Source organism: Podarcis liolepis, assembly GCF_965112155.1.
Source record: "Podarcis liolepis genome assembly, chromosome: 8".
In the NCBI taxonomy this organism is placed as follows: Eukaryota; Metazoa; Chordata; class Lepidosauria; order Squamata; family Lacertidae; genus Podarcis; species Podarcis liolepis.
Window position 1 is genome coordinate 80,403,551 of NC_139560.1, and position 22,606 is coordinate 80,426,156.

At 44.1% G+C, this 22,606-nt stretch overlaps 1 long non-coding RNA gene across 1 annotated transcript; it reads left to right on the forward strand.

Moving 5' to 3' along the window:
* Positions 1-69: 69 nt before the first annotated feature.
* LOC310714408 lies at positions 70-9,185 on the forward strand. The gene is made up of 2 exons (XR_014529715.1): positions 70-1,020; positions 8,160-9,185. It is a non-coding gene; the product is annotated as an uncharacterized lncRNA (long non-coding RNA).
* The last annotated feature ends 13,421 nt before the right edge of the window (positions 9,186-22,606 follow it).

Consider the following 22,606-nt stretch of genomic DNA (forward strand, 5'->3'; position numbering starts at 1 on the left):
GTGTGTCCATTGTCCTACAGTTCATGTAAATAATAAATAATAATAATAATAATTTTATTTATACCCCATCCATCTGGCTAGATTTGGCTAGCAGTTAAATAAACAAAAAGGAGGTATATCTTGGGTGTACTCTCCAGATTATGATGGAAAACAAGGTGGGACCCAGTTCTCAGCTATAGTTTAGCTTCCTCTTATGTTCCCTACACATAAATATGCAGTGCTTTTCTTCTAGAGAAAAGAGGTGCCAATACTGAGTACCCTTGAGTACCCCCAGAAAAAGCACTGTCCATATTAAAGATCATTGACAGTGTAATGCTATACATAGGATAGAAGTCTGCTCAGAAGCAAGTCCCTCCAAGTTCAAGAGCTTTACTCCCAGGTAAGTGAGTTTAGGATTGTAGCCTTATTGTGGTTTAGCTTTCTCTTAGCCTCTTTTATGCTGTACTTCCCATTCTCAGCAATCAGAACTGCTGGTTTGCACAGCACACCGAGAAAAAGACAATAGAAAATGTCTGTGTAAGGTCATCATGGGCTGAACAAGTTCTGGTAGTTCAGCCCCACTCCTTTGCCTTCGAGGTCCTCAGTGAGAATTGTTGCCAGGCAACGGCCAATTGCCAGCAAGGAAAGACTTGCCTCCATTATGAGCTGAGTGAATTCAAGCTGCTCAGTTCCCACTCCTTTGTCCTCCAAGATTCTCAGTAGGCTTTGCTGCCTCTACGGTTTGAGGGTGAAGGTCAAAATCAGGGCAGACCCAAGAATGAGGGCAGGAAATGTCACCTGAGTTCCTCTACTTGAAACCAGACTTGCCGTTTTTCATCTGGGAATCTTTTATAAGCCGGTCTGAGAACTTCTCATAAGGCTATAAAGTGAGCTTCCTAGGGTTGATGGGAGTTGTTGAGTTGAGAGAGCTGGCATCCATTGTCTTGGGAGATGATGGAAGAAAGTGCCTTCGGGGGTAAAGTCAAACCATTGGAGAGTTACTGTCAGGATGCTGTCAGTGGCTCCCAGCTGGTTGCCCAGGTAAGTATAAAGACAAGGGAAAGTTTCTTACCGTCCTTTTTTAGGACCCTCGTACCTACGGGACCACCTCTCCCGGTATGCCCCACGGAGAGCCTCAAGGTCCATAAATAGCAACACCCTAGTGGTCCCGAGCCCTAAGGAAGTTAGATTAGCTTCAACCAGAGCCAGGGCCTTTTCAACACTGGCTCCGGCCTGGTGGAACGCTCTGCCTCATGAGACCAGGGCCCTGCAGGATCTTCTTTCTTTCCGCGGGGCCTGTAAGATAGAGTTGTTCCACCTGGCCTTTGGCTTGGAGACAATTTTATTCTCTCCCCCTCTTTCTTTTTTCTTTTCCTTTCTCCTCCTGCGATGAGGCTACATTTTAATATTTTAATGTTTCAATATTTTAACATTGTATTTTAATTTTGTTTTTAAGTTGTATTCATTCAACTTGTTTTTATTATTGCTTGTTAGCCACCCTGAGCCTGGCCTTGACTGGGGAGGGCGGGGTATAAATAAAAACTTCTTCTTCTTCTTCTTCTTCTTCTTCTTCTTCTTCTTCTTCTTCTTCTTCTTATTTCAATGTTTACAGAGAGATGCTATAGAACACAGCCTCTAGGATAATGGTGTTGTCCCGAGTGAATCTCCACCCCCATCTCTCCCACTTCCTCATTCGTCATTCTCATCATCTCCTCTGTGGGTGCTGCTACATGCCCTCTGTCTTTGAGCTCTTTGCTCTCCTACTTTTAAGGCTTGCCAGGTTCTGGGAGATGGATCGTTTACTAAAGACACCATGTCAGCTGGGTGTTGTACCGGTTCTCCCATGACTTCCCAGCTTTTCCCCTCATCTACCTCTGAGCTGCTACCTCCCTCAACGCCCTGTTGTAAATATATAGTGTCTTCCTCTTCCTCCTCCCTGGAAAGGTCAGGATGGGGAGGCGGTCTTCACCATTCCTCCTCTGCCCAGTCCTTGACAGTTACAGCACCTGCTGTAGCTGTAGAGACCGACATGGGAGGGACATGTTTTGTTGCAGAGGGAGATGAAGGTATCCAGTTCTGCTGCTACAGGTGCACCATGGTGTTTTATCTCTCCAAGCTCCCCCCAGAAGTCACTCCTCCTCTGGTCACTGCTCTGGATGCATAAACTGACTGTCTCCAGTGATGGGTATTGAAGTTCAACAACACCTAGGGAGCCAATGTTTCCTCACTCCTGCTCTAAATAAATAAATAAAATTAAAACTGCTGCCTGTCCCAGCTTCTCTAGGAACCTACCATGCAGAATATGTAGTTTGATAGTTAATCGTTTATCTCTATCTCTGTCTCTCTGCTATACAGTGGTACCTCAGGTTAAGTACTTAATTCGTTCCGGAGGTCCGTACTTAACCTGAAACTGTTCTTAACCTGAAGCACCACTTTAGCTAATGGAGCCTCCTGCTGCTGCCACACCGCCAGAACACGATTTCTGTTCTCATCCTGAAGGAAAGTTCTTAACCTGAAGCACTATTTCTGGGTTAGCGGAGTCTGTAACCTGAAGCGTATGTAACCTGAAGTGTATGTAACCTGAGGTACCACTGTAATGCTTTACATTCTGCAGGGCAGAGTTGAAGAAGGGCAGAGTTGAAGAAGGAGCAAAAAGGGTTTTCTTGTGTGTGTGTGTGTTTCTTTGTGGCTGATTAGCTGTTTTCCCTGTGTAAAGGTCAGAGGGGGCAGGGTTTCTGTTGAGGCAGGGGATTAGCTGTGGGAGGAGCTTATCAGAGTCTGCAGGGCAGAGTTGAAGAAGGAGCAAAAAGGGTTTTCTTGTGTGTGTGTGTGTGTGTTTCTTTGTGGCTGATTAGCTGTTTTCCCTGTGTAAAGGTCAGAGGGGGCAGGGTTTCTGTTGAGGCAGGGGATTAGCTGTGGGAGGAGCTTATCAGAGGCTGCAGGGCAGAGTTGAAGAAGGAGCAAAAAGGGTTTTCTAGCGGCGCGCGCAGTTATACCCATCTTTTAGATTTAGGGGAGCTAGTCTCAAACGTTTGTTGGGGGAGACCTAGGTGTTTTTGTGTGTGTGTGTGTGTGTGGAGGGGAAGTTATTTGTCCTGTCCTCAAGCTTTTTATGATGGAGGACCTCTGTAGCCACCCCCAACGACACGATCTCAAGATGGAAGGGGAGGGAACAGCTGCAGTCGCCTGCGATTCCTGCGCAATGTTTGCCATCTTGCCAAAGGTTGCAGGCAGCTTTACCTGCAGCAATTGCATGTTGATTGCCCTTTTAAAAGACAAAGTCCAGCAACTGGAGGAACGTGTAGCTACGCTTCAAAGAATTAGAGAGCTGGAGCTCTTCTTGGAAGCAACAGAGCACACCGTCTCCACCAGAGAGGAGACAGGGGACTCCCCTGAGAAGGAGGATAGTTCAGCAACACAGGAGCCAGATATATGGAGAAACGTGACTCAAAGAAGTAGGAGGCCCAGGGTTCACTCTGATTGTTTAGAAATACACAATCGCTTTGAGGTCCTCTCCCCTAGCATGGAAGACGAAGAGCAGACTCCATTTGAGGATCTCTCCCTCATTACAGTCGATCAGGTATATGAAGACGAGCAGCAAAGTCAGTCCTCAGGGAATGTGCAGGCGACCTTGGAACAGACAGCTCACAGAAGAACCCCGACCAAACCCAAGAGGAGGCGTGTAGTGGTGATAGGGGATTCCCTACTGAGGGGAACAGAAGCAGTGATCTGTGGGCCTGACAAGATGTCTCGGGAAGTGTGCTGTCTCCCCGGGGCTAAGATCCAAGATGTAACTGAACGACTGCAAAAAATCATAAAACCCACTGACGAATACCCCTTCCTCTTGGTTCATGTGGGAACCAATGACACTGCAAACAATAGCCTCCAGAAGATCAAAAGAGACTACGAGGCTCTCGGCAGGAAATTGAAGCAACTAAATGCACAAATTGTCATCTCGTCTGTCCTCCCAGTTGAACGACGTGGCCCAGGGAGAGAGGGGAAAATAGTGGAAGTGAACAGCTGGCTTCGCAAATGGTGTAAACAGGAACGGTTTGGATTCTTAGATCACGGACTGCAGTTTCTTGAAGATGGACTTCTGGCAAGTGATGGGCTGCACCTCACAACGGTTGGGAGAAATGTTTTTGCCAAAAATCTCAGAAACCTCATCAGGAGGGCTTTAAACTGACTAATGTGAGGGAGGGAGACAGTGCTCCTGAAGGTAGGAGTCTATCAATTAATGAAGATGATCATCCAAATGTCATAGACCAAATGGAGCAAACAGCACGCGGACCTAGTGGAGGGAGGAAAAAATCCTTAAATAAGAGACACGGGGGAATGATTAATGGACTTCAATGTCTGTACACTAATGCGCAAAGCATGGGAAATAAACAAGATGAGCTTGAGCTCTTGGTACAGCAAACTAAATATGACATAATAGGCATCACTGAAACCTGGTGGGATAAGTCCCACGATTGGAATGTAATAATGGGGGGATACAATCTATTTCAGAGAAACAGACCAGACAAGAAAGGAGGAGGAGTGGCGTTATATGTCAGGGATGTGTATACCTGTGAAGAGATCCAAGATTTAGAACCTCAAAGCCAAAGTGAGAGCATTTGGGTCAAAATTAAGGGAGAGAAGAATAACAGAGACCTCATTGTGGGAGTTTACTATAGATCCCCAAGCCAAACGGAGGACATAGATGCTGCCTTCCTGGAACAGATCGCCAAGTATGCAAAAGGAAGGGAGATAGTAGTAATGGGGGACTTCAATTACCCGGATATTTGTTGGACGTCAAACTCAGCCAAGAGCATAAGGTCAAACAGATTCCTCACTGGCCTTGCAGACAACTTCATTGTCCAGAAAGTGGGAGAAGCAACAAGAGGAACAGCCATTTTAGATCTGGTCCTAACCAATGTTGATGACCTGGTTAGTGGGGTAGATGTGGAAGGATCATTAGGCGCGAGTGATCATGCTCTTCTGAAGTTTACTATACAGCGGAAAGTAGCAGCCAAGCATACTAGGACTCAATTTCTTGACTTTAAGAAAGCCGACTTCATAAAACTTAGGGAAGTGCTGGGTGAGATCCCATGGACAGCAATACTAAAAGGAAAGGGAGTTCATGATGGCTGGGAGTTTGTTAAGAGGGAGATAGTAAAAGCACAACGTCAGGCAATACCAATGAGACGAAAACATGGAAGATGCCTAAAGAAACCAGGGTGGCTATCTAAAGCACTTTTAACTGAATTAAGATTAAAAAAGGATGTGTACAAAAAATGGAAAAGGGGGGAAACCACCAAAGAGGAATTCAAACAAATAGCCAGCACGTGTAGACACAAAGTCAGAAAAGCTAAAGCACAGAATGAACTCAGGCTTGCTAGAGAGGTTAAAAGCAACAAAAAAGGTTTTTATGGGTATGTTCGTAGCAAAAGGAAGAACAAAGAAACAGTGGGGTCACTCAGAGGAGAAGATGGTGAAATGCAAACAGGGGACACAGAAAGGGCTGAACTCCTCAATGCCTTCTTTGCCTCAGTCTTCTCCGATAAAGAAAACAATGCCCGACCTGAAGAATTTGGAGCAAATGATTCAGCAAAGGAAACACAGCCCAGAATAACTAAGGAGATAGTACAAGAATATTTGGCTAGATTAGATGTATTCAAGTCTCCAGGGCCAGATGAACTGCATCCAAGAGTATTAAAAGAACTGGCAGATGTGATCTCAGAACCACTGGCAGTCATCTTTGAGAATTCCTGGAGAACAGGCGAAGTCCCGGCAGACTGGAGGAGGGCAAATGTTGTCCCTATTTTCAAAAAGGGGAAAAGAGAGGACCCAAATAATTACCGCCCAGTCAGTCTGACATCAATAGCAGGGAAGATTCTGGAACAGATCATTAAGCAAGCAGTCTGTGAGCACCTAGAAAGGAATGCTGTGATCACCAATAGTCAGCATGGATTTCTGAAAAATAAGTCATGTCAGACTAACCTGATCTCGTTTTTTGACAGAATTACAAGCCTGGTAGATGAAGGGAACGCAGTGGATGTAGCCTACCTTGATTTCAGCAAGGCATTTGACAAGGTGCCCCATGATATTCTTGTAAAGAAGCTGGTAAAATGCGGTCTTGACTATGCTACCACTCAGTGGATTTGTAACTGGCTGACTGACCGAACCCAAAGGGTGCTCATCAATGGTTCCTCTTCATCCTGGAGAAGAGTGACTAGTGGGGTGCCACAGGGTTCTGTCTTGGGCCCGGTCTTATTCAACATCTTTATCAACGACTTGGATGATGGACTCAAGGGCATCCTGATCAAATTTGCAGATGACACCAAACTGGGAGGGGTGGCTAACACCCCAGAGGACAGGATCACACTTCAAAACGACCTTGACAGATTAGAGAACTGGGCAAAAACAAACAAGATGAATTTTAACAGGGAGAAATGTAAAGTATTGCACTTGGGCAAAAAAAATGAGAGGCACAAATACAAGATGGGTGACACCTGGCTTGAGAGCAGTACATGTGAAAAGGATCTAGGAGTCTTGGTTGACCACAAACTTGACATGAGCCAACAGTGTGACGTGGCAGCTAAAAAAGCCAATGCAATTCTGGGCTGCATCAATAGGAGTATAGCATCTAGATCAAGGGAAGTAATAGTGCCACTGTATTCTGCTCTGGTCAGACCACACCTGGAGTACTGTGTCCAGTTCTGGGCACCACAATTCAAGAAGGACACTGACAAACTGGAACGTGTCCAGAGGAGGGCAACCAAAATGGTCAAAGGCCTGGAAACGATGCCTTATGAGGAACGGCTAAGGGAGCTGGGCATGTTTAGCCTGGAGAAGAGGAGGTTAAGGGGTGATATGATAGCCATGTTCAAATATATAAAAGGATGTCACATAGAGGAGGGAGAAAGGTTGTTTTCTGCTGCTCCAGAGAAGCGGACACGGAGCAATGGATCCAAACTACAAGAAAGAAGATTCCACCTAAACATTAGGAAGAACTTCCTGACAGTAAGAGCTGTTCGACAGTGGAATTTGCTGCCAAGGAATGTGGTGGAGTCTCCTACTTTGGAGGTCTTTAAGCAGAGGCTTGACAACCATATGTCAGGAGTGCTCTGATGGTGTTTCCTGCTTGGCAGGGGGTTGGACTCGATGGCCCTTGTGGTCTCTTCCAACTCTATGATTCTATGATTCTATGATTCTATGATCAACTGGACAGACATTGTTTACCCATTGTGCCTCTTTCTTTCTTTCTTTCTTTCTTTATTTCTTTCCTTCTTTCCTTCTTTCCTTCTTTCCTTCTTTCTTTCCTTCTTTCATCCCCAACCCTCTTTCTTTCCTTTTCTCATTCCCTTACTTACATGGACCTTACTTACATCACATTCAGACATTATCCAACAAAATAAACTCATCTCCCAATTCCAGTCTCAATTCCTGACAGGGTGTTTCCTGTTTGCCCTTTTAGCTCACTCACGGGTAGATGGAGATATTCTCTTTCGGTTGACACACAGCCACTGCTAGCCTTGTCTGACTGACTGCGTTCTTAGCCTGCCTTAGCTCTGCCTAATTTCTATTCACGCTCCCATATGAATACTGCAAACAGTTATTTGGGCCTGCAGAAGCTTCCTGTGACCGGTGGCTGAAAAGGTGCTGAATAAAATTCAAAACATGAAGTCAGTAATAATGAGGTTTTGACAGTGCTACTGATAGTAGCCGGGCTTGAGAAATGATTTTAAACAGATTGCTCCTTGGGGGGAATAAAACATTTTATTTCAACCTGAGTTGCATAGGAGCAGCGCTAAAAATAACTTCTATTAACTGTTCCATTCAAAGGAAAATGAATCAAGGAGTAATTACAATGCCTTAAGAAAAAAGTCAAGGATCTCCATCAGTTGGATGCACGGGGATTGTATTTCATTTATATTGTGCTAAAGAGAAGTTGAGCTCCGTATGAGAAGTCCAAAATTCATTGGGTGATTATTGGTCTGTGTTAAATTTAAAATCACGAAATAGTCTAGCAGTCAAGTTTGCAAAGACTGAAAGATCCAAAAGTCACAATGCCTAGTGCAAGTAAGAAGTAATAGGAACAGATTGTCAAACAATGTTATTCTCTGGCACTTTCAAGTACAGTTTCTTTTGCAAATGTGGTTCACCACTGACAAGAACAATTTTCTTTGTTTCTGCAGCTTCTAAGGACATTCCTTACAGCCCAGTCCTGGTCATAGGCTTCAGCTGCTGCAGTGCAAGCACAAAGGATAATATGTGAAACAACAAACAGCCTTGAGATACTTTAGATGACCAAATTTTGGATGGCAAACACTTTCGTGGAGCACAGTCCATTTCATCATCCAATTCATATTCCTGAAAAAGCAGCCAGTCAAGGAGCAGCCAGTTGGCTTACAAACAAGGCGAGGAAAGTGTTTTTCCCTGGTATGTTTTGGAGGTTCTGAAAGCACTGCATTCATTCTTTCTTTTTCTGTAGCACCACCAGTGTCCTTCACACAGTACAAGTAGTCAGGTCCCAGCTCTGAGGACTATGTTTGCACTGAAAATATACCTCGGTACAAATATTTTGCAACTCTAAATAAAATCAGGGGGACAGATGCTACCAGCCAGCTTCATTTGATGACAATTTCACCGAAGGCAATTTAATGAATAAACTTTTTTTTTTGCAGAGGCAGGACAGTGTGGAAATGCTATCCTAGCTTTGGGTAACTGTTGCTTAACAGGAGATAGAGGCAGGGAGGTCAGCATGGTGCAAACCCACTAGCAGGATCACCAAATTGGTCAGCATGGTGCAAACCCACTGGCAGGATCACCACATTGATTCCACTATTGTATTTGCACTGACTTCACCATCTCACCCCTCTCTCTCCTTGCATAGCTGCTCCACCCCATCTGGTAAGCTGCTTCCCCCTTTTCGCAAGCAGAAACTGTAAGCGCAAACACTACAAAAAGGCTTTTTATCATTTCTGGCATTTTTTGCAAAAAAAGAAAAGGAAAAGTGATTCTGCTCCTGCACTAGGTTTGAATAGGACACAACCAAGTTTTAAGAAAAATTGAGAATGGATCTCTTCAATCCATAGCAGATGCTGCTATGACAGTTGCAATGAAAAGGCTAATATGAAGTGCACACCCCTGTATGTCCTTGCCTTTGGTCAGCAGTACCCAAAAGCTAAGGAGAAAATTATTAAAAGCTTGCTTTTCTGATATCTCTTTGTCTCGGTCGTTGTATGGAAAAGAAATGTCACCAATAGGATTGTTCAGGATATAGATTGTCTTGTTCCACACTTCTGACCTACACTGCAATGTTAACATAGATTAACAACTCACGACCTGAGAGGATTATTACAGTTTCTCAGATAAAGCAGGTAATTAATTCCCCGAGGGGACTAATGAAGCCATGTTTTGCTATAATCATGTTTAGTTTCCTGACTGTTTGAAAGGCAGCGCTAAAAACTGGACAAGCGGGGCAACAGCAAAGCATCAGGATGATATTTTACAGCAGGCTCATACCGTTAATCATTTGGTGAATTTCACACTCGACACCGCTGCGTATGAAGTAATCACATTATTGTGTCGCTTCTGGACTATATTTTATGCAGTTTTGTGAGGCAGGCGCCAGCACCCACATAGCACAAAGCCCACAAGAGAGGCTATTGCTCTTTCAAAGTGGGCTGGTCATTGAAAACACAAGGCACTGATCACTTTACAGAGACGGAAATAAGCATTTTCTCCCTTCTCCAGACGCCAGAGCATTCAGGAGGCTGGAAGAAGGTATTTGTCCTCACTGTAAACAGTTTTAGGAGTCCCTGAAGGAAATTCTAAGGGGCTTGAAATGTATTGGATTTTTTTCTTTAACGGCTTTTTAACTGGTTGTTTCACAATAAAGGACTATTTTTTATCTATGTCAGCAAACACTGGCCAATATGGTTCATGGCAGATTTTTACAGCCGTAAAGACTAGGAATTGCCACTGAAGCTCGTGGCGTCAGACCAAGATATGGAGTCCAGGGGCTCAAAGAAGAGAGAAGTGTAAACAACTTGAATTGTGCTCTGGCTCAGATTAAAATCTGAGCTGGAGACAAATTCCTAGATGGCCGGGGGCCCCTCACAACCAGTCAGCACCAAAACAGACCCCAGCCACCAACCCTGCCCACTTCCCTTAAATTCAACTGGGCCAGCCATCGCAGGCAGCTGAACTAAGAGGCTACGGTTTTGAAAACAACTGGAAAGGAGGCAGGGAATATCCTCCATCAGTAAATACCCATTAGAACAAGGGCATCCCTGGAGGGAGCTGGGACTTCCTCTTCCACAATACACACCTGTGGTTTGGAGGAGACTTTTTTGTCTCTGCGCAACCTCCAAAACTCAATGATGTGTCTGTGCATAGTAGATGTGTCCCTCCATAGGGGTGATAAGGTCCTTTGATGTGCATCCTCTTGGTCTCTTTCCCTTACCTGTGTTTGCTTATCGTTAGCCACAGCAACCAAGTTTATGAGGTTTGGAGATCAGACATTAGTGGGTTGGAAGAAGGCAGGCGGGGGTGAAAGGGGCTTGGAGCCTCACGGTGGGAAACAATAGGCCGACCTTGAATTAGTTCAGAAAAAACCCCAGGCAATTTCCTGAATTTTGAAATACAGTGGTACCTCGGGTTAAGCACTTAATTCGTTCCGGAGGTCCATACTTAACCTGAAACTGTTCTTAACCTGAAGCACCACTTTAGCTAATGGGGCCTCCCACTGCTGCCGCGCCGCCGGAGCACAATTTCTGTTCTCATCCTGAAGCAAAGTTCTTAACCTGAAGCCAAAAAATTATGGTCCAGCGACAGCGGGAGGCCCCATTAGCTAAAGTGGTACCTCAGGTTAAGAACAGTTTCAGGTTAAGAATGGACCTCCGGAACGAATTAAGTTCTTAACCCTAGTTACCACTGTACAGGGAATATGATGAAACTGTTCAGGAGGAGAACGAATTGGCTCACTGAAGAGTATTACCTGTATTATGCATTAGTTTTGCATGCTGAAGTACTTTGGTAAATAATTACTAGGGGGTAATAGTAACCAGAGGGACGCGGGTGGCACTGTGGGTTAAACCACAGAGCCTAGGACTTGCCAATCGGAAGGTCGGTGGTTTGAATCCCCGTGACGGGGTGAGCTCCCGTTGCTCGGTCTCTGCTCCTGGCAACCTGGCAGTTGGAAAGCACATCAAAGTGCAAGTAGATAAATAGATACCGCTCCAGCGGGAAGGTAAACGGCGTTTGCGTGCGCTGCTCTGGTTCGCCAGAAGCGGCTTAGATATGCTGGCCACATGACCCGGAAGCTGTACACCAGCTCCCTCGGCCAATAAAGCGAGATGAGTGCTGCAACCCCAGAGTCAGCCACGACTGGACCTAATAGTCAGGGGTCCCTTTACCTTTACCTTTTTAATAGTAACCAGAGGCAGTGGTGGAGCAACATGCTGCAGCCCCCAGAGCAGAGAACAGGTGGGAGCATGGCTGGTGCATGTCCTGGGGGCATTGTGTGTCAGCCGTGGAGGCATGGCACATTGCCTGCGGGAGTGTGGCACACATCTGGGGTTGTGCGTCCCGGGAGGGGGCAGCCAGGATGGCAACCTTTCCCCCAAATGGTGCCTGGGTGTCCGCCCCCGCCCCCCTCCATACACCAGTGACCAGAGGTTCAAAGAATATGTGACCTTTCTGACCAGAGTGTTGATTTTAAGAAGAGAAGCTCTCAATTTCAGAATTTATGGCAGCGTGCCTGCTACCCGCCCCCCAAAGTGGGAGGGTATGTCCATTTCTTCTGTCTTCCCACTCACTGTCCAAGCTAAACATTCTGGGAACAAAAGAGTGAGTACAATGAGGAGAATGGATATGCACAAATGAGCCTCCCTCTTTTTGACATACACAATGGAATTGGCATCAGGGCAGCTACAAAATCAGTTTTGACATCTGCTCCTATGTCAACACATTAATTACCTGCTTCTGTTCCTTTGCCTTCAGGCACTTCAGCTGAGGCTTACCCATTCCAACATTTCTTTCTTTCTTTCCCTTCATTAGCCAGCCTTAGTTTTTTAGGAGATCTGTGGCAGAAATGGACCAAGTACAAGGAACAGAGGCTGGGGGTGGAGAGAAAGATGCTATTCAGACCTCAGTATGTTTACTTGCCTTCCTTGTAAAAAAAAATGGGGTGTGTTCTGGAATTTCTAAAGCAATTTTCTCACTCTGGTTTTTTCTTTTTTCTTTTTAGGTAGTTGATTCAAACTTCTTTTGAGAGCCAGTATGGTGTAGTGGTTAAGAGCAGTAGACTCGTAATCTGGTGAACCGGGTTCGCGTCTCCGCTCCTCCACTTGCAGCTACTGGGTGACCTTGGGCTAGTCACACTTCTTTGAAGTCTCTCAGCCCCACTCACCTCACAGAGTGTTTGTTGTGGGGGAGGATGGGAAAGGAGAATGTTAGCCGCTTTGAGACTCCTTCAGGTAGTGATAAAGCGGGATATCAAATCCAAACTCCTCCTCCTCCTCCTCCTCCTCCTCTTCTTCTTCTTCTTTAAATTTCTGATACTATTAGCCAGCATAAGTGGATCCTCCAGTGCGGCAGAGTCACGGCGCAAGCTTCACAGCAGGACAGTTGCCGTCAATTAATGGGAGGGTGAGGGGTGAGGAAGTAAGGGGGCAGGCGCTTCCCTCCCCATTATTTCTCCCCTCTCCCTATCAGTAAGTGGTGATGACCTCACTAATGGAAAGTTAGCTTTGTGTCTCCCCTACCCCACTGTCAGGGACTAGGCAGAGGAGGAATGGTGGAGACCGCTTCCCCAGCCTGTCCCTTCCAGAGAAGAAGGAGACAGTTCAGAATTACAGCAGGGGTTTGAGGGAGATCACAGCTCAGAGTCAGATGATGGGGAAAGCTGGGGAATAATGGGAGAGGAGGATGAGGAAGAAGAAGCACCAGGGGAGTGACAGCTGATGGACTCAGTGTCTTTAGAGAGCATTCCAGACCTCCCTTCACTCCCAGAACATGGCGGGCCTTGAAGGTAGGAGAGCAAAGAGCTCAAAGGCAGACGGCACATCCCAGCACCTGTAGTGATGACTCATGAGGAAGTGGGAGGGGTGGAGATTTACTCGGAGCAACACCATTATTCTGAGAGGCCACATCCCCAAGCTTCTCTCTGTGAATATTGAATAAAAGCAGGTAGTAAGGACTTTCCTTTGTCTTGTCCATTCCTGGCAACCTGCCATGGGAATTGGTTCCTCTGCACTTCTGTTAGTCCTCAGTGCTAAGAACTGAACCAAACATTCATTCAGCAATACCTTCAGTGCCATTAATTTTTTCAATGCTAGAAAAATGCAATCTGTGCTGTTGATAGAAGTAGTACGACTCATGCAACCTGTTGGCGACTAATATACATACAATAATTACCAATGCTTTCTTTATCAGTCTTCTGGGAAATATACAAAACCTTAGGCAAAGCCGCAGAGACTTGCAAACTACACAACCTAAGGTGAACTTATAATGTCTGATTTCAATGGATTTTTTCAAGTGCTTAACTCAGTCTTTTGTTTTCTTTATCTTTTTAGGTAAGTTCATGAAGATGCCAACCAAAGGTAAGTTTGGTGTTCACAATACCGAGAGATGCTAGTGAAGTTGTAGATGGATGTTAATGAAGTTGTAGATGACAGGGTGCCGGCGTTGTGCACCTGTTTCGCCCTGGGAATCCAAGTAATCGAAAGGCCGCTGTTCACCCCCGATGGGGCCCTTTTACTGGGGCTTGCAGATAGCACACTCCCAAGGAAGTTTTCCGAGCTTCTTCAGTGGTCTAATCTCAAAGCCTTGATACGTATATTGATATTCAATTTCATAGAGAATACTATTTCTTGGCTTAAGTTTAAGAGACTGATTTGCTTAATTTTTTCAAAGCTGGGGTACACCTTTAACCCTAACTTGCAATATCACACCCACCTTTACATTTTCCCCGTCTATCCCTATACCTCCCATTCTCACTCTTCACCAGCTCTCTGCAAGTGCAGACATTCACACTCTTTAAAAAGTAGAAAACTTAGAAACCTTTTTTTAAAAATTGTGCTAGTAGTGTTAGCATGGTCCAATTTAGGTTGGACCACAAATCACCAGCTGAAGACCAACAGAGTGCCCTACATCATATCGGCTCCCACATTCCTGTTCTCTTATTCCTTTGACTAATTTTTCCTCCTGTGACAGATGCTGCTAGATGGTTCATTTCTTCAGAGTAATAACCCACAACTCATGTAGAAAACCAAGGAGCCAAGGGCATCTTAATTTAACATTTATGTTCTCCACTATATTATATAGTAGCAATAATATGCTGTTCTATTGACTTTTTCATCATTATTTATTTGTATTGGCAGGACATTCTACCCAATGGAATTGAGGGAGGCTTTTTGTTCTCCACAGCTGAGAAGGGAGATACATTTCAGCGTCTCAAAACGAAAAGGGATATGCACATATTTCGACTTCTGGTTGAGTACATTGGGGGGAAATTATTCTACGAGGGTCAATTCAACATCAGTAGTTTATTCATGTTTTAAGACGAAAAGAAACAATGAATTCATACATAAAATTAAATAAGTCAGCCCAGCCTGCTGTAGCAACATATATAAACTGGAAAATATAAGAAAATTATCCAAGCTAAAAACTGGTTGATATAAAAGATGCCTTTAAGGATTGGCGGTGGCGGGGGTGTCATTGCAAAACCACACAGTCCTTCAGAAGACCCAATATGACCACCCCACTTAAAAAAATAACTCAAGCAGAGTTGGCAAAGCTGACAAATAACCTACGGGTTAAGGACAATCGGGACTTCAGAGAAAATTGGGAAGTTTTTACAGACTATTTTAAAAAAACAACAAAATGATTTGGACTCTGTGGCAGGTTTTGAATAAACATCCACAAAATTATTAATAGAATATAGGACATTGACCGAATGATATGTACAGTTCTTTTACATGCAGAGAGCAATATGTGCAAATAAATCAGAGAGGGGAGCTGAGGGAAGTCTTGGGGGGGGGGAGAGGGAGGGATGGGGGGAATAAAAAGGGGGGAAATGTAATTGATTATTTGAATAATTTGTTTGGTTGAAATTGTTTAATAAAAATATATATTTTTTTAAAAAAATGTAACTCAAGCACATTTTTCTCATACAAAAAGTCCTAAGTTAAGTCCCACATTGGGCAAAAGCAGAGCTTTTTTCAGGGGTAACTCACAGGAACTCCATTCTGGCACCTCCCAAGTGGATGCCATTGCCAGATAACAAGGGAGATATTCATAGTGAGTTATGGCACCTTTTTCTAGAAAAATAGCACTGGGCAATAGATTCCTGTATTGCACAGGGTTGCAATACATGGTCCCTTCCAACTCTATGATTGTATGATTCTTTAAGCCCTTGGCATCTCCAGATATGACAGGAAAATGCAAAACTAAGGTAGATCAACCAATGGTTTGACTCAGTATAAGAACACTTCCTTTACTCCTAGAAGCAAATCTAATTAATGTATATGTCAGAGCTGCTTCCAGGTCCCAGCTCACAGAGGACCACGCTAGCCGGCAGTAATGTACAAAAGTCTTTATTGAGTTACAGTTTCCATTTCCAAGCCGCAGCGCGCAGCTCTACGTCTTAGAAGCTAGACCGGCGAAGCTCCGTCTGAGTCTCCGCCTCCTGTACACCAACTTAATACTCTAGCCTTACTCCACCTCTTCCGTCTTTCCTTCCTCCTCTGGGTCCCTCTGCCCCCCGTGGTCTCTTCCTTTCTGGACTCTTCTGACGCTGACCCCCCGGACTCTTCTCCCTCCTTGCGGCGGGCTTTAGGACCTGGCTCCCTATCCGGGCTGCTTACTGTGCCGCCTTCCTGTGCATTTGAACTTGGCGCGCGCGCCCAGCCTTCAACCTTCCTCTTGACCGTTTCCTCGCTCCCCGATGGAGGTGTGGCCAATCCTGACTCATGCCCTCCCGCTTGCGGCGAGCCGCCTGATCCCGATACCTGGGACCCCTCCCCCTTACTGCGCTCTGGCGGGGAAGCTGGTCCCGATTTCCAACTGCTGCTCTCTGAGTCCCCTCTGGTCCCTTCTTCCTGGGGTGTCCCCCTAGGCGCCCCCCTTGCTCTGACCACTGGCGCCCCTTTCTGTGAATCTTCCGACTCACTGGAAAGACTCAGAGATCTCGGGCCGCTGTCATCGCTCATATTTCCTTCGGATTCCTCCCCCTCGCTCTCTGTTTCCTCCCTTTCCTGTGCCTCTGCTCCTGAACCCCTGACAGTATAGATCATCATCACCATTTTTCATTTGTATACCGCTTTTCTATCTTACAATACTCAAGGTGGTTTACAAGCTGAAGAAACAAAAAATGTACATCTTATAACAATCTAATGCAATACAAAAATGTGATAATAAAACATAACGTTAAAATGGGCAACCTCCATCGAAAAGGTAACATTCAACAATCATTAGAATAGTAAAAAATAATTATATCAACATATGAAAGTTCAACAGAAATCCACTCAACAGTTACAATAATATCTGAACTATAATCAATAAAACAACGGCAAGCCACAGTACATAAAACAATACAATACCCATTGAGAAGCAGAGGGTAGAGCAAGGCGGGTGGAAGGAGGCCTTGCCTGATGGAGTCTCTCCCCTCACATGAGGGGATGAGGAATGTGTGCCCTCCCAATATATTGTTGGAGTGTAACTCCCACGAGCCCCAGCTAGCATGGCCAATGGACAGAGAAAATGGGAGTTGTAGTCAAACTACATCGGTAGGGCCACAGATTGCTCATCCCTAGATTATGAAGCTGGGATGAAAATTCAGATGCATTCAAACAATTGCTAGACCAGGGGTCAGCAACCTTTTTCAGCCGTGGGCCAGTCCACCATCCCTCAGACCATGTGGTGGGCTGGACTATATTTTTTTGGGGGGGGAAGGAATGAACAAATTCCTATGCCCCACAAATAACCCAAAAATGCATTTTAAATAACACATTCTACTCATGTAAAAACACGCTGATTCCCGGACCGTCGGTGGGCCGGATTGAGAAGGATATTGGCCCCCGGGCCTTAGGTTGCCTAACCCTGTGCTAGACTCTTGCTAACAAAGGCCATCGAAACAGTTGCGGTACTTTCAGAAGACCAGGCTGAGATTTCCCTGAAGGTTGGTCAGGATAGTAAACATGTCGTCTTTAATTCAAAATTAGAGAGGGGAAATGCCATGCATTTTTAGAGTGTTTCATATAACGGAGTTACATAAGGAAAGAAATATATTTAGAGGGTTGGTTTGTTATTTGAAATTCAGTCTTTGAGAATTCCCATACAAACTGACATGATCTACACTTCCCAAGCTATGTGCATCAGAAGTTGAACAGAACTATTGGGGCTATTGGGTTGTTGTTTTTATGTTTATTAGGTATTTAGTGGTTTTATATCTTGATTTTATTCTGTGAACTGCCCTGAGACCCCCGGGTATAGGGCGGTATATAAATTCAAATCATCATCAGCTCTCTTGTTTCCAAAATGTTCTGATGAAGCTGGTGAAAAAAACCCTTTCAAGACATGTTTTTAAGCTGCACATTTTTGAGGGGGAGGGTAAGTACTTCGTTAAATGCAAGTGAATTTTTAAAAGTGTATTAATATGGAAACAGAACAAAATGGATGATACAGCTGAACATTTATGGATGTGTCACTGGCTGACTGGCTGTGGGAGATTTCATAGGTAGAGGCATCCATCTGCTCAGCTCTGCCAGCTGAGTTGTCTTCCACCAGTGCAGTGACCTCCATCTTCCACCCAGGTGGGTGAGAGTTCTGCTCGTGGTATCCTGCATCTGACTTACACCCATTTCACCAACCACAGCTAATTGCACCCTGTCCCATGTCATTCTGGGGTGGAGCAAGGGGCTGTGTTGGGCAGGAAATATGGTGGTGTCAGTAGCGAGCCAGTCAGAAGTAAATCACACAGGAGTGAACCCTTTATTAGAAAAACAGGATCTGAACATGAGCACAGCAACTCTTCAGTAGGTCTTGCCCCTTAGGTAGCAGTTCCCCACCTCCCCACAGCTACGTCCCCTCCTCTTCAGAGTTTCCCCCAAGCAATCTGAGACTGCGCCTGTGTGCTTGTCATTGCTCCTCCTGCTTCATGCCTCTACTGGTTCTGAGATAGCGGGAGACAGGGGAACCTGACACAGCAGGAGGAGGAGACACCTGTGACTCTTCACCAGCCTGACTCATCTCTGCCCCTTGGCCTCCCTTGTCATACTCTCCTGCTGAAGCTTCTAGCTCTGATTCTGGACTGCTCTCTACCACAGCCTCTTCCTGCTCACTAAGCCCTGTTACCTCTTTAGCTTCTAACACCTCCCACTAGTCTTCTCCCTGTGAGCATTCATTGTTGTCCGTCCACCAAGCCCCAGGCTCTGGGTGTTCCCCAGCTGGTTCTTCCCACCATTCCTCTGTATCCAGACAGCATGAAACTTCTATTCGCACAGCTTAATCTAATCCAATCCCTTGACTTTAGTGAGTTATTCTAACTGAGGTAGGAGCAGGTTAAGGGGTTCATTTTCTTAAAACTATTATACTGGCTGCCATAACAGCTTCTAATAGTAAAACATAGCACTAATTGCTTCAGGAAAAAGCAGCATCGATCTATCTGCAATCCTAAGCATATTTACTAGGAAGTAAACCCCACTGGATGTAGTAAATTTGTCCAATGGGACTGATAAGTAAGTAAGTAGGTAGGTAAAATGGAGTGGGATTGAGCCCCCAAACCATACAAAATTGTTTAATCTTTCCTAGAATATTTTTGCTTTACCTTCTCCTAATTAATCAAAATCCCATATGTTTTAGATATTAATTCTATAAGCTTTAGTGTTCATTTTAGAATTCGTTCAAAAGGAGAAAATTCCCGTGACCCTTGATTCATGCAAAAGATTTTAATAAAATGAGCTAAGCCGTATTATTTAGAAAAGCCCTTTCCCCTCCAGAATGAAAACTCTGCGTCTTTTCTTATTCAATCATATTGTGGGTAATATAATCCAAAGATCAAAGGAGGAAGATCAGGAGATATTGTGTATGCCAAATGTTCAATAGAACTAGGACTTGCAATTTGGGTTTTTACACATGAAAGTCTATCTCTTGCACCTCGCTAGCACAAAGTAGATAATGGTATATCGAACTGATCTTGTTCAGTATTGTATCAAGCAGGCGTTAGTTCATTTTGGCATTATGAAAACACTTTTAGTTGGCTTCTTCTGCATTGTGCTCCTCTTTAACAAAGAGCGGTATATTTTAAGAGCATCTGTTAAGGATATATATATATATATTCTTAACACAATAACTATTACAAAGTTATCAATATGGTCCAGATAATTGTTTTAAAGCAAAAAGTGATACGTGCTAAAGCTGCACATTTGTCGTGGACTCATACTTCATTCAAGATTAGGGTTCCTGCCTCAGAGATACTAAGACAACTTTGGAATCAACAGAGAAGACATAGAAGGCTTTGCAAATTAAGTGAAGGTGACCCTCTGCCTTGGATCGGAAGTGAAGCCTGGTGTTATTCTGAGACACCAAGCAGAAGACCCCCTCCCCTCCATCAGAGCCAAGGAGGCTTTTTCAAGTGTGATTCCCCCTGCCCCACTGTATACAGCCTTAATGTGTCACTTCGGCATGCATGCCAAATATTTGTTGTTTATTACCAATAGTAACTCCAAGTACAGAGGTAAAAAGGTAAAGGTTAAGGACCCCTGGACGGTCAAGCCCTGTCAAAGGTGGCTATGGGGTTGCGGCGCTCATCTTGCTTTCAGGCCGAGGGAGCCGGCATTTGTCAACAGACAGCTTTCTGGGTCATGTGGCCAGCATGACTAAACCACTTCTGGTGCAACGGGATACCGTGACGGAAACCAGAGCACATGGAAGCACTGTTTACCTTCCCGCCACAGCAGTACCTATTTATCTACTTGCACTGGCATGCTTTCGAACTGATGATTCACTTTAAAAGCAAAATAACAACTTAATTAGCCTACAATCAATGTGGTCTAAACCCATTTAAACCCCCCTTTAAATCCATATCAACAAAAAGAAAAGAACTCACTCTGAAACTCACCTACAGGTGGTACCTAACACCAAGAAAACTAGCGCTAATACGCCCAGGAACCTCACCAAAATGCTGGAGAGGGTGCACCTCCATAGGCACATACCTCCACATGTGGTGGGAGTGCCCCAAAATCCAACTATTCTGGACAGCAGCCATACGAGAAATATGTAAAATAACTAAGCAATTATTAGACATCACCCCGGAATTGGCCCTACTAAACATCTTCCAAGACAACAATGCCCATTTACACCACAAAGAACTCATAACTCACCTACTTTCAGCAGCCAGAAACACCATAACCAGACACTGGAGAGACCTGTCAGGAGTAAGCATGGACCAGTGGTACCAAATAGTATAGGAAACAGCGCTACTAGAAAAATTAACCAATAAGCTGAAACTGACATGGGGACAAACAGAAGACGACACTTTTACCCCAGTATGGCTCCCCTTTATCACATACACAGCCCAACAAGACAATGACAATAATCCACCAACAGCATACAAATCAATATGGCTAACCTGATCCAAAACACCCACCCACCCCACTCACACACGAAAACAAAGATCACGTCAGCCAATCACAAACAAGCAACCATACCCTATGCCAACTCCAACCTCTCTCACCACCAAAGAAACACAAATGAACAACAGAGAACCTGCACGAGCAACGCTGACACCAAGCCCTACATACATTAAGCAAAATAGAAACATCGCCACCCAACCCCAACCCCACCCATCTTCCCCCCCTCCACCCCTTATTTCCCCCTAATGTCTCAACAAATGAAACTGATTTGTAAAAATGTTACATGGAAAAAATACGAGAGACATTACACATACTTCTGTAAAACAAGAAAATCTTTAATAAAAACAACAACAACAACAAAAGCGGCTGTAGCTTAGTGGTTACTTTTCCAAGGCATGACACTTTGTTTCAAATAGACATTCCTAACAGTGATGATTTACAAGTAACCATTTTAACTCAACACTTTAAATCTGCCACTGGACAGAGAAACTATTTATAGGATGGCTGTTGTTTTAACCTACCCATAAAATACTTCCACCCCTCTTGCAGGTCTAGACTTTCCATCAGACACGTAGATGTTGCCAAGCCAAAAACTATTCCTAACTCTAACTGAGATCCGCTTTGCAATCTGTTCCCTCCAACAGAGAAGCCCTATCTGAGTCTGCTCAAATAGCCAGTGACCCCCTGCTGCCCACTCAGATCCCTAATTCTAAAACTCAGGTCCCTAACTCACAGACAAACCCTGCCTGTTCCTTTCACACCTCCATTTGCTCCACTGTTTCCTCTCATGGGAAACCCGATCTTTTGTGATGAACAGGAACAAATAGCAAAGGACATCCAATGAAAGTTCCTCCAAATTGACTATGATATCAATTCAGTTTCAAGAGGAAAGTTTTGATAGATAAATTGAATCAGACCAAGATAATTAGCTGTGCCAACAGTAATTAATTCACATATTTCCCTTTGATTAAAAAGGGAGGGGGATTATTTTGTACATGAATTCCAACATTTAAGGAAATTTAATAGCCGGATTCTTGATTGCCTATTACCTATTGTGCACAAGTTAATTCTACTGTCAATAATCAGACACTAAGTAATAAAAAAAATACCTTTTACCATACTAGTTTGCAGTGGAGATAGTCAAAGCCTGTAATAATCAGGATTATGCAAAATGTATTTGAGTATTTTCTAGCCACTTGAAGGCAGAACATAAATTATATGTTAATAAAGTGAAAATACAGTTAGCTCTGGGGTGAGAAAGTTTCTCATGGAGTTAAATGAAACCATTCTATTTGCAAGAGGAATCTAAGGTTCTCAATTTCCCCAAAGCAGAAAAAAAAAAGTATTTCAAATGTCAGTTAATCTGTTCAATGAACGAAAAACTTGAGATGGGAATTATTATCTAGAACATTATCAAATTCTGCTGCTAATCCCCAACTTTATCAGAAAAAAAATGAAGCACTACATACTTTCTTTCTTCAGCAAATAGAGGTTTTAATAATTACTGTTATATAATCAGTAATATTTTTCTAGAAAAAGATGTGCCGGAACTCACCACGAACACCCTCCTTGTTCTCTTAGAATGACAATAGCACCGACCTAGGAGGTGCAAGAACTGAATTCTAGTAAGTTCTGGCCAGGGCCATAGCTAGGGGGTTGGGGGGCTGTCAGGGGTGCAGGCAAGGGTGTGTGTGTACAAAATCATCTTAAAATATGTCCATAAATACATTTATAAATAAAAATATTGATTATTGCCTCATAAGAAAATGTTTTAAATAGAGGGTGACTTGAAGGGGGGTGGAGAAGAGGCAGAAAGAAAAGCTAATTTGTCCATGGCTAGGGGAGGCAATCTGGACAGTTCTGCCAAGGGCCCAAGATCTCCTAGTTACAACTCTGGTCCGGCTGAAAAAAAGCCCTGTACATGATGTTTTAAAGATTAGAAAACCTTAGAATAAAAATAGATAGGAAGAAAGTTCGTTTTCCAGTAGGTTTAACTAAGAATA